The following is a 12,596-nucleotide window of genomic DNA, read 5'->3' as shown; positions in this document are numbered from 1 at the left end:
ATTTTGAGATACGTCCCATCAATACCTAGTTTATTCAGAGTTTTTAGCATGAAGGGCTGTTGAATTTTCTTGAAGGCGCTGTCTGTATCTATTGAGATAATCACGTGGTTTTTGTCTTTGGTTCTGTTTATATCACGGATTACATTTATTGATTTGTGTATGTTGAACCAGCCTTGCATCCCAGGGATGAAGTCAAATTGATCATGGTGGATAAGCTTTTTGATGTGCTGCTGGATTCGGTTTACCAGTATTTTATTGAAGATTTTTTGCATTGATGTTCATCAGGGATATTGGTCTAAAATTCTCTTTTTTTGTTGTGTCTCTGCCAGGCTTTGGTATCAGGATGATGTTGGCCTCATAAAACGAGTTAGGGAGGATCCCCTCTTTTTCTGTTGATTGGAATAATTTCAGAAGGAATGGTACCAGCTCCTCTTTGTACCTCTGGTAGAATTCGGCTGTGAATCCGTCTGGTCCTGGACTTTTTTTGGTTGGTAGGCTATTAATTATTGCCTCAATTTCAGAACCTGTTATTGGTGTATTCAGGGATTCAACTTCTTCCTGGTTTAGTCTTGGGAGGGTGTATGTGTCCAGGAATGTATCCATTTCTTCCAGATTTTCTAGTTTATTTGTGTAGGGGTGTTTATAGTATTCTCTGATGGTAGTTTGTGTTTCTGTGGGATCGGTGGTGATATCCCCTTTATTATTTTGTATTGCATCTATTTGATTCTTCTCTCTTTTCTTTTTAGTCTTGCTAGTGGTCTGTCAATTTTGCCTATCTTTTCAAAAAAACAGCTCTTGGATTCATCAGTTTTTTGATGGGTTTTTTGTGTCTCTATCTCCTTCAGTTCTGCTCTGATCTTAGTTATTTCTTGCCTTCTGCTAACTTTTAAATGTGTTTGCTCTTGCTTCTCTAGTTCTTTCACTTGTAATGTTAGGGTGTCAATTTTAGATCTTTCCTGCTTTCTCTTGTGGGCATTTAGTGCTATAAATTTCCTTCTATGCACTGTTTTAAATATGTCCCAGATATTCTGGTATGTTGTGTCTTTGTTCTCATTGATTTCAAAGAATATCTTTATTTCTGCCTTCATTTTGTTATGTACCCAGTAGTCATTCAGGAGCAGGTTGTTCAGTTTCAATGTAGTTGAGTGGTTTTGAGTGAGTTTCCTAATCCTGAGTTCTAGTTTGGTTGCACTGTTGTCTAAGAGAAAGTTTGTTATAATTTCTCTTCTTTTATATTTGCTGAGGAGTGCTTTACTTCCAACTATGTGATTAATTTTGGAATAAGTGCGATGTGGTGCTGAGAGGAATCTATATTCTGTTGATTTGGGGTGCAGAGTTCTGCAGATGTCTATTAGGTCTGCTTGGTGCAGAGCTGAGTTCAATTCCTGGATAATCTTGTTAACTTTCTGTCTCGTTGATCTGTCTAATGTTGACAGTGGGGTGTTAAAGTCTCCCATTATTTTTGTATGGGAGTCTAAGTCTCTTTGTAGGTGTCTAAGCACTTGCTTTATGAATCTGGGTGCTCCTGTATTGGGTGCATATATATTTAGGATAGTTGGCTTTTCTTGTTGAATTGATTCCTTTACCATTATGTAAGGGCCTTCTTTGTCTCTTTTGATCTTTGTTGGTTTAAAGTCTGTTTTATCAGAGACTAGGATTGCAACCCCTGCTTTTTTTTGTTTTCCATTTGGTTGATAGATCTTCCTCCATCCCTGTATTTGTGTGTCACTGCACATGAGATGAGTCTCCTGAATACAGCAAAGTGATGGGTCTTGACTTTTTATCCAATTTGCTAGTCTACGTCTTTAATAGGAGCATTTAGCTCTTTTACATTTAATGTTAATATTGTGATGTGTGAATTTGATACTGTCATTATGATGTAGCTGGTTATTTTGCTCGTTAGTTGATGCAGTTTCTTCATAGCATCCATGGTCTTTACAATTTGCCATGTTTTTGCAGTGGCTGGTACTCGTTGTTCCTTTCCATGTTCAGTTCTTCCTTCAGGAGTTCTTGTAAGGCAGGCCTGGTGGTGACAAAATCTCTCAGCACTTGTTTTTCTGTAAAGGATTTTATTTCTCCTTCACCTATGAGGCTTAGTTTGGCTGGATATGAGATTCTGGGTTGAAAATTCTTTTCTTTAAGAATGTTGAATTTTGGCCCCCACTCTCTTCTGATTTGTAGAGTTTCTGCTGAGAGATCCACTGTTAGTCTGATGGGCTTCCCTTTGTGGGTAACCTGACCTTTCTCTCTGGCTGCCCTTGGCATTTTTTCTTTCATTTCAACATTGGTGAATCTGACAATTATGTGTCTTGGAGTTGCTCTTCTCAAGGAGTATCTTTGTGGTGTTCTCTGTATTTCCTGAATTTGAATATTGGCCTGCCTTGCTAGGTTGGGGAAGTTCTCCTGGATAATATCCTGAAGAGTGTTTTGCAACTTGGTTCCATTCTCCCCATCACTTTCAGGTACACCAATCAGATGTAAATTTGGTCTTTTCACATAGTCCCAAATTTTTTGGAGGCATTGTCCATTTCTTTTTACTCTTTTTTCTCTAAACTTCTCTTCTCACTTCATTTCATTCATTTGATCTTCAATCATGGATACCCTTTCTTCCACTTGATCAAATCGGCTACAGAAGCTTGTGCATTTGTCATGTAGTTCTCATGCCATGGTTTTCAGCTCCATCAGGTCATTTAAGGTCTTCTGTATGCGTTTATTCTAGTTAGCCATTCATCCAATCTTTTTTCAAGGTTTTTGGTTTCTTTGTGAGGTGTTCGAACATCCTCTTTTAGCTCAGAGAAAGTTGTCATTATCGATCAGCTGAAGCCTTCTTCTTTCAACTGTCAAAGTCATTCTCCATTCAGCTTTCTTCCATTGCTGGCAAGGAGCTGCATTCCTTTGGAGGAGAAGAGGCACTCTGATTTTTAGAATTTTCAGCTTTTCTGCTATGGTTTCTCCCTATCTTTGTGGTTTTAGGTACCTTTGGTCTTTGATGATGGTGATGTACAGATGGGGTTTTGATGTGGATGTCCTTTCTGTTTGTTAGTTTTCCTTCTAACAGTCAAGACCTTCAGTTGCAGGTCTGTTGGAGTTTGCTGGAGGTCCACTCCTGACCCTCTTTGCCTGGGTATCACCAGTGGAGGCTGCAGAACAGCAAATATTGCAGAACAGCAAATGTTGCTGCCTGATCCTTCCTCTGGAAGCTTCATCTCAGAGGGGCACCTGGCTGTATGAGGTGTCAGTTGGCCCCTACTAGGAGGTGTCTCCCAGTTAGGCTACTGAAGGGTCAGGGACCCAGTTGAAGAGGCAGTCTGTCCGTTCTCAGATCTCAAACTCTGTGCTGGGAGAACCCCTACTCTCTTCAAAGCTGTCAGACAGGGATGTTTAAGTTTGCAGAAGTTTCTGCTGCCTTTTGTTCAGCTATGCCCTGCCCCTAGAGGTGGAGTCTACAGAGGCAGGCAGGCCTCCTTGAGCTGCGGTGGGCTCCACCCAGTTTGAGATTCCCGAACACTTTATTTACCTACTCAAGCCTCAGCAATGGCAGACGCCCCTCACCCAGCCTCACTGCAGCCTTGCAGTTCGATCTCAGTCTGCTGTCCTAGCAGTGAGTGAGGCTCCGTGTGTGTGGCACCCTCTGAGCCAGGCGTGGGATATAATCTCCTGGTGTGCTGTTTACTAAGACCATTGGAAAAGCACAGTATTAGGGTGGGAGTGTCCCAATTTTCCAGGTACTGTCTGTCATGGCTTGCCTTGGCTAGGAAAGGGAATTCCCCTACCCCTTGCACTTCCTAGGTGAGGTGATGCCCTGCCTTGCTCTGTGGGCTGCACCCACTGTCCGACAAGTCCCAGTGAGATGAACCTCGTACCTCAGTTGGAAATGCAGAAATCATCTGTCTTCTGCGTCGCTCACGCTGGGAGGCACATGCTACTATGTATGGCTATTTCTTTCTTTCTTTTCTTTTCATTTTTGGTAGAGATAAAGTTTGCCATGTTACCCAGGCTGGTCTCAAACTCTCAGGCTCAAGTGATCCACTAACCTTGGCCTCCCAAAGAATTGGTATTACTGGTGTGAGTCACTGCCCCAGGACAGTGGGTTTTTTTTTTTTTAAATCATGAAATGATATTGAATTTTGTCAAATGCTTTTTCTACATCAATTAAAATAATCATGTGTTTTCTTTTCCTTCATTCTGTTCATGTAATGTATTGCACTGATTGATTTTTATGTATCAAATCATCCTTCCATTCCAGGAATAAATTCCACTGGTCATGGTATATAATCCTTTCAATCCACTGCTGCTGAATTTGTTTTCTTAGAATTTTGCTGAGATTTTTGCATCAGTGTTAACTAGGGATATTGGTGTGTAGTTTTCTTGTAGTGTCTTTGGGTGTGGGTTTTTATATTTAAGAAAAATATTCTTCAAAAATAAAAGTGAAGTAAATAAAAGCCAAGATAGTTCATCACCAAAAAAGTGCTTTAAGTGAAATACTAAATTTAGGTCAAAGGAAAATAGTATCACATAAAAACTAAGGTCTATGGCAAGTAATCAAACATTGGAAATGGTAAATGTGGTGAATATAAATCTTGATTGTTTCATTTTCAAAACTTTAAGCAATTTCAAAGCAAAAATAATAACATTGTATTGTGGGGTTTGCACCATTTGTAGAAATAAAAATACATGACCATAGTGGAACAAAGCATAGGGAATATATTATGTATCTTTAAGGTTTATACATTTTTCCTGAAGTGTGCTCAGTAGACTGTGATGAATTAAAGATGTACATTGTAATCCACAGAAACTACTAAAAAAGAGGTATAGCTAAAGAACTAGCATGAAAAATAAAATGCAAGTCTAAAAAATATTTGACCGACATAAAAGAAGGCAGAAAAATAGTAGTAGAGAAACTGAAAGTAAAGCTAAAGCAAAGAAAACAAATAGGGAGATGGTGGACTTAAACCCAAGTATATCAGCAATGGCATTACATATAAATAGTTTTACCTGCAACAAAAAGGCAGAGATTTTTAGACCAGAAAAAATAAATAAAACCAACTATATTACATCGGCAAAAACTTCTACATTTTCTTTTTTTAAAATAAAACTTTTTTTTTTTTTTTCATAGAGAAGGAGACTCACTATGTTGCCCAGGCTGGTCTTGAACTCTTATGTCTCAAATGGTTCTTCCTTCTCAGCCTCCCAAAGGGATGGAATTATAGGCATAAGCCACTGGGACTAGCATACCTTTTTATATTTAAAAACATATATTTAAATATAAAGACACAGATATGTTGAAAGCAAAAAATGTAAAAATATCTAACACAAATGGTAAACATAAGAAAGTTGGTGTGTGGCTATTTTTATATCAAAATAAATTACAAGATAAGGCATGTTAGATAGACAGAAAGAGTTTCCAAACATTTTTTTAAAAGGTTAATCCAGCAGTCAATTATTGTGTTTGCATCTAATAAGACAGCTTCAACATATATAAAGCACAAACAGATGGAAATAAAAGGAGAAATATTTAAAGCAACAATCATATTAGAAAATGTTAACAGCCTCCTTAGTGATTGATAGAACAATTAGACAAAAGAAATCAGCCAGGCTATAGAAGACTTGAACAACACTAGCTACCAACTTGCCCTAATTGGCATTTATGGAGCACTTCCTTGAGCAACTGCAGAGCACACGTTCTTCTCATGTGTACAGAGAACATTGACCAAGGTAGACCTCATACTGGCTGTAAAGTAAGTATCATGAAATTTTACAAAAATATTTTTCATATTGCAAATAAATTCAAAAAAATTGGCACAAGATGGAACAGTATTTTTGAATAGCCCTATATCTATGAAATAAATTGAATTTGTCTTCAAAGGCCTTCCCCAGAAGAAAACTCCAGGCCTAGTTAAATTCATAGGCCAGTTCAATCAAACATCTAAGAAACAGTACCAATCTTACACAAACTTGTTCAGAAAATAGAGGAATAGGCTTCACTGCTTAATTCATTTTATGAGGTCAGCATTACCCTGTATTAGCAAAACCAGCAAAGATATTAGAAGAAATCAGCAATCAGCATTACACATGAAAATATATGCAAAAATCCTCAACAAAATTTTAGCAAGTTGAATTTACCAATAAGCAAAAAGTTAGTAATACCATGAGCAAGTAGAATTGAAACACAAGAATGTAAAAATCATTTAGCATTCAAAAATCCATCACTATAATTATACTAACAGGATAAACAGAAAAAAAATGAACTATTTCCATAGATGTAAAAAAATATTTAATGAAATTCAACACCCATTCAGGTTAAAACTTTTCAATAAACTAGGAATAGAATGGAACTTCCTCATCTGATGAAGAGTTTCTCAAAAATCCTGCAGCTAATACCATTCTTAATGGAGACAAACTGTATATATTCACTCCAAAACTGGGAGCAAGTAAAGTATGCTCACTCTGATCATATATATTTAGTATTTTACTGGAGGTCGTAGCCAGTGCAATAAGGCAAGAAATTGAATTAAAAAGTACAGTGATTGAAAAGGAAGAAGTAAATCTATCTTTATTAGTAGACAACATGACTGTCTATGTAGAAAATCATGAGTTTACAAAAAAAACCCTATTAGAACCAACAAGCAATTTTAATATGCTTTTCAATATATAAAGTCAATAGACAAAAAAAGTCTTTTTTTGTCTATTGACTTTATATATTGAAAAGCATATTAAATAATAAATAATAAAATATTTTCCTAGCATATCAAATGTCTAGGAAAAATTGGAAATTGAACTTTGAAAAAGTACCATTTAAAATAGCATAAAATATTAGGAATAAATTTAACAAAATACACATGAGCCTGTATACTAAATACTATAAAATATCATGAAAAATTAAAGAAGATCTAAAGTAAATAAAAATGCCAAGCACAGTGGCTCACGCCTGTAATTCCAGCACTTTCGGAGGCCAAGGCAGGAGGATCACTTGAGGTCAGGAGTTCGAGGCCATCCTGGCCAACATGGTGAAACCCTGTTTCTACTAAAAATACAAAAATTAGCTGGGTATGGTGGTGCCCATCTGTAATCCCAGCTACTCTGGAGGCTGAGGCAGGAGAATTCCTTGAACTTGGGAAGCAGAGGTTGCAGTGAGCTGAGATCATGCCACTGCACTCCAGCCTGGGTGACAGAGTAAGACTTTGTCTCAATAAATAAATAAATAAATAAATAAATACAATTTAAAAATAAAGTAAATGAAAAGATATTTTGGTATTCATGGCTCAGAAGAATCAATGTTACTAAGATGTCAGTTCTCCTCAAACTGATGTATAAATTCAAAGCTATCCAATCAAGTTCCCAGAAATTTTTTTGTAGAAGTTGACAGATTGATTCAAAAATTTAAAAGGAAATGTAAAGAACCTACTATAGTGAAAATAATCTCAAAAAAAACTGGAGGGCTTATATTAATCGATCTCAAGACTTACTGTAAAACTATATTATTAAGACAATGTAGTCTTGGCATTGGGCTATACTAAGACAAGGAAAATCAATGAAAGAGAAAAGAGAATCAGACCCATGTATATATGATCAACTGATTTTCTATAAAGGCACTGAGGCAAATTAGTGGGTGGAAAAGAAAGCCTTTTGGACAAATAATGCTAGGGTGGGGGACAAATACAAAATATAGGAAAAAAAAACCCGATACTCTCTACTTCACACATACTGCAGAAAGTAAGTTGAGATGGATCACAGACCAACACATAAAAGTTGAGTAAAAAGTTTCCAAGTAAAAAAAAGGTTTTTGAAAAATCTTTGACACCTGGAGGTAGGCAGGGATTTCTTACAGAGGATGCAAGAAGCACTATACATAGAATAAAAAGCTGATAACATTAGATTTCATCAAAATTAATAATTTCTGCTGATCAAAAGACACTATTAAGAAGATGTAGAACACATTACAGGCTGGGAGAATAATCTGTATACCTGACATATGTCTTGCATCTAGAATATGGAAATAATTCTTATACGTCAACAGTAAAAACACAAACACTCCAACAAAAATGAAAAATATTTTGAGAGACACTTTACTAAACTGTAGAATGTAAGGGGAACATTCCCCTCCCCTCCCCTCTCTCTCCTTTCCTTTCCTTTCTTTTCTTCTAAGCCTATGCTCTTAAACATTTCATTTGAATTTTGAGACTCTGAGGAGCTTTGAGCAAAATCTGCTACCCATCATTCCACCCACGTCTCACCCACTCACCCATCCACCTACCCCTCCACCCATATCCAATCAACTTTCAGCAAGGCGCCTGACAGCTCACAGTCTGGAACCGTGGCAGAGGGATCAGCAAGTAGACCCCTGTGTGATGCCTGCTAGGACAAAGGAAGGCCCGGGGGGCTGCGAGGGCACAGAGGAGAAACCTCACCTAGTTAGTTATTGCTGGGAGACTTTCAGAACAGGCCTGAAGAGTTCAGCACTTGAGATGATCTCCTTCTGCCACAATGTTCCTTGGGTCTCCATCGCTTCTGGACTGGATACAGTGATGTCTCCAGAGGAGAGAACGGTTATATACTTTCTGGTTGGGAAAGGGTGAGGAGGTGGACCAGGCAGGACAAACCTCAGCTGCTGCCCTTTCCTTTCTTCTTCCTTCCCTCATTCACTTATCCTGGACCAGTCAATGTGTCTCCACAAGAGGATACTGCCCTTCCACTGAGCTTTGAGGGGAAGAACCTAGAAAAAAAAAATCCCTCAGGAACAATCCAACCATCTGTCCATGTCTCCTGCTTGCTCAGTTCTCAGCAAGCCTGTGTGGGAGGAACAGAGAGAAAGCCGGGTAGGGGCCCAACCTCAGAGACTCTCTGTCCCAGCGCAGGAACTGCACTTATGTTCCTGAAGTAATTCAGGAGCAGTGTCAGAGGAGAATTGATGAAAACTGACAGCGAAGAAGGGAGGTGAAGGAAGGCAGAATGTAGTCTGAAGGGGCTTCCTGGAGGAATGGGGCTTGAAAACAAGATTTGGGAAGCATTTAGATAGGAGGAGGATCCTGGAGGGCATTATGTTAACAGTAACAAATAGTTACTAGTTTGAGAAGCACTTATGATTTTTCCCTATTGCCCGAGGTCATAGATGGCCATGGATGATTGTATTATCATTTTAGGAGGGGAGAAGAATCAATCTGAACAAAGGCATTTTCTCTCTGGAGCTGCCCTGGAAAGTTCCCCCGTGGCCCCCCACCCCATGCACGCAGGCATGCACACATGCACGTGTGCACACAAAAGGCAGCTTAAGACTCCCTGGGATAGAGCTTAGGAGCCAAGTCTCATGCAGTCCCTTAGTTCTCATCTTGTTCATCGATATAAATTAGTGAGCACATTGACCTGTCAGGCAGCATCCATTTATTTGAATTTACTAAGGGAAGAGCACAGCATGGTGGAGAGTGCCCGCCTGCCACCCCTCTGCCTAGCCTACAGAGGGCTGTGCATGTGTGCTTCTTGAACTCCCCATCAATCAAATGACCGCTTTTGCCTGGTGTCTGCTGGGGCCTAGCCCTGTGCTCGCAAAAGACCTGGAAGGTCTGATCCACTGCTCATAACCTTTTGGGAAGGTAATAGCCACACAGACGGACCAATTGAACAGGAGACAGATCAGAAGAGCATGCTGATGTGATACAAGACTAAATGTATGGTGTGGGCCTTGTGTTCCCCAGACTGTGTGCTGAGAGTCTAGTTTTCTGTACAAGAGACACAGGGCCATTGTTGGGGGTGTGGTGGGATGGCAGAACAGGGGGTGCTCTGACCCCTTTTCCGCTTTAATCAGATCAGCTCCACTGATACCTGTTTCACGGATAATACACTTCTGGTAAGATTTCATTCACATTTGCATTCTGTTGTTAAAGGAACAAATGACTAGCGGAGACATTGGAAGTCCTGGTGCAGACCTCTGTTATTGACTGTGGGACTCCAGCAGATGCTGGCAGAAGTGGGAGACAGAAATCATGCACTACAGGGGAGGTGTCCCGGAGGAGGGAACTTGAGCTAAGCGAGTTCCATTTCCCATCAAGAAAGCTGCTGCACTCTCAACCCCCTAATAAAAGTCTTAGTTTTCTACAGAGGGGGCTTTCCATTGTGACAGTCCTCGAGGGGCAGTGGGGAAAATTGAGGCTTTGGGGAAAGCTTGCGGAAGGGAACCAAGGTAACAGGGCCTGGACCAAGGGCCGGCCTTGATCGAGACAGGAATCTCCCTGCTCTGGAATGTGGGGGTCCCTCAGTCAGAGATCCCCCCTTGCCTAGATAGAGCTCCCGTTCCCTGCTACCCCCCAGGGGGGCAGCGGAAGCACCTGCTTGCTGCCTTACTCCTTGTCACTTGTCAACTTCAGAGCAATCAGTCTGCTACTTAACACTTAACAGGCAAAGCACTCCAGCACTACATCCGATTTGTCTTTGTTAGCGCTAACAGGAGAAGGGTGTGCAGGTCTCATTGTGTCGGCCTCCCTGCGGATGCTGCACCTGGGGCCCACTGTGCAATCATCTAGGCCTGCTGCAGTCACCCAGTGAGGCACTCAGCAGAGTCTCGCCCAGCACAGTGAGTCAGCTTCGCAGAGCCTGCCGGGAATGGCCACTGTGGAAGGGAGCATTTGCGAGGTGACAGTGGGGGGGTTGCAACTGAACCAAGGAGGAGACCCCAGGCAGAAACCCACCTTGTCGTCTGTCTCCCCTGTGCATTCTCAAGGGCACATGCATAGTGTACTGAGTTCACTTCATCAACACTGGACAAGCTAAGCGCTCAGGATATAGTGGGGATAGTAGATCACAACCCTACCCTCAAAAGGCTCACAGTCTAGGAGACTGGGGACTGACAGGTCTACAGATAATAGCCAGCAATATTGTAAATGCTAGCATGGAGGTGGGTTCAGTCTGTTGCAGAGGAGATCTCATCCAACCCAGCCAGGTGAGGTCAGGAAAGGCCTCTGGGACTCAGATGTGTGGAGTAGCACAGTTGCCAAAGGGCAGGAGGGGAGCGCTGAGTTGGAGAAGTGGCCAAAGGGGTGTGGAAGAGAGTGAGCTAGAGGACCACGGGTGGGTTGGCCTTGCTGGAATATTTTTGAACTATTGTGTTTCTATCATTTAGCTGCCATTTATCCACACTATCCACTTCTCTTGTTCTCTCTTCATAGATCTTCCTAAACTTTCTTTGACATCTATCCCACTATCTACCTGTGATTTATCTACCATCCATCCATCCATCCATCCATCCATCCATCCATCCCTCCATCCCTCCATCCATACACGCATCCATCTCTAGAAGTCTTAAGGTCATGTCCCAAAACAGATCTGTCTCCAAAGAACTCTCTCAGCTCAGTGCCTGAATTTTACAATTAGAGATTTATTCTTGCTGTAAATACTAATATCTCTCAGCATTTCTAACAAGCACACAGCCCAGTGAGAGGCAAAAGAAGTCAGCAATGCTGCAGCCTGTGCAGTTCTTATCAAATCGCATATCTTAGGTAGGTGGGCCCTGGGACCCAAGGATAAGTGTGGAAAGGTCTGGGAGAAGCAGTAGGACCAATCCCACAGGGCCAGGCCCACTTCTGAGGATTTGCTATTGATGTGTCCATGTCCTTGGGGCCAGCCTTCCCTGACTGTAAACCCCAAGGAGGCTGGTGTGGGGTCTCTCCATCTCGTTCATCTGTCACAGTGATGGTACATGTTATGGGCTCACTAAATTCTTTTGAATGAATGAATGCCCATGGAACTTTTGGACCAGGGAAAAGTCAATGGAGGGGTCTGCATTAACTCCCTGTAGAAGCATCTGGAAATGGGACAAACAGAGCTGGCCCCTCACCCTTAATACAGGAGTAGCTCATGCAAATTGTGGAATCATGGGTGAGGCCAGTCCTGTGTGCCAGAGGTCATCCAAGCCCCAGCACCCACAGGGATCTTCCTAGACACGCTGCTATCCCCAGACTAAGAACATTCCCTCTCCAGCCTTTCAGATACTGTCTTTCCAGCACTGGTGTCTCTTTGATGAATGGGGAACGACATTGCTGGTGCCATTGACGTGACTATACCTACACCCACCCCCGACATGGTAGCCATCATCTCAGTAAAACTCAGTAACATCAACCTTATGAAACAAATGGTACAAGACATGGCCTCTTTTTACTCCTTTTTCCTTGGTCTGTAACTTCATTCGCTTTTTAGCATCATGAGGGCAGAGGTATAGGATTATGATGCCTGGAGCCTTACACCTGGAGATTTTGATTTAATTGGCTGAGGGATTGTCAGAAAGCTTTGAAGAGCTTCCCCTGTGATTCTGCTGTGCAGTCAAAGGAGAGAGCTACTGATAGTCCGACACCTAATTTCACTCCCCGGCTTCCACAATGTGCTACTACAAACAAAGCTTCAGGCACAGGTGACATTTGGCTGGAATTGCTGTTCCTCTGTCTTTATTTCTTGTCTACCTAGATCCAGAAACCACTTGATTTTCACATCTGTTATCTTATTTGGCCTGCAGAAGTGAGCTGGATGGAGATACATTTTGTTGGTAGAATGGGTCTCACCTCATAAGACCTTGTTGTTTTAGGATCATCTTTTAGGATAATCCCCTCTCTGCT

The 12,596-nt window shown here is 41.2% G+C and overlaps 1 protein-coding gene across 6 annotated transcripts in view; it reads right to left on the bottom strand.

Annotated features, from left to right (window-relative positions):
- DBI (diazepam binding inhibitor, acyl-CoA binding protein) overlaps positions 1-12,596 on the bottom strand; it is a 343,175-nt gene that overhangs the window by 271,482 nt on the left and 59,097 nt on the right. The window contains exon 1 of one of the 6 annotated variants that reach the window (XM_050752744.1): positions 10,259-10,268. The exons of the other annotated variants lie outside the window; for them this stretch is intronic. The gene's annotated coding sequence lies outside the window, so the exon portion shown is untranslated. Of the gene's footprint in view, positions 1-10,258; positions 10,269-12,596 lie in introns of those variants that run through there. 6 annotated transcript variants of the gene reach the window in all.

The sequence above is a fragment of the Macaca thibetana genome, chromosome 12 (genome assembly GCF_024542745.1).
Source record: "Macaca thibetana thibetana isolate TM-01 chromosome 12, ASM2454274v1, whole genome shotgun sequence".
Taxonomy (NCBI): domain Eukaryota; kingdom Metazoa; phylum Chordata; class Mammalia; order Primates; family Cercopithecidae; genus Macaca; species Macaca thibetana.
This window is presented reverse-complemented; position numbering and strand designations above follow the sequence as displayed.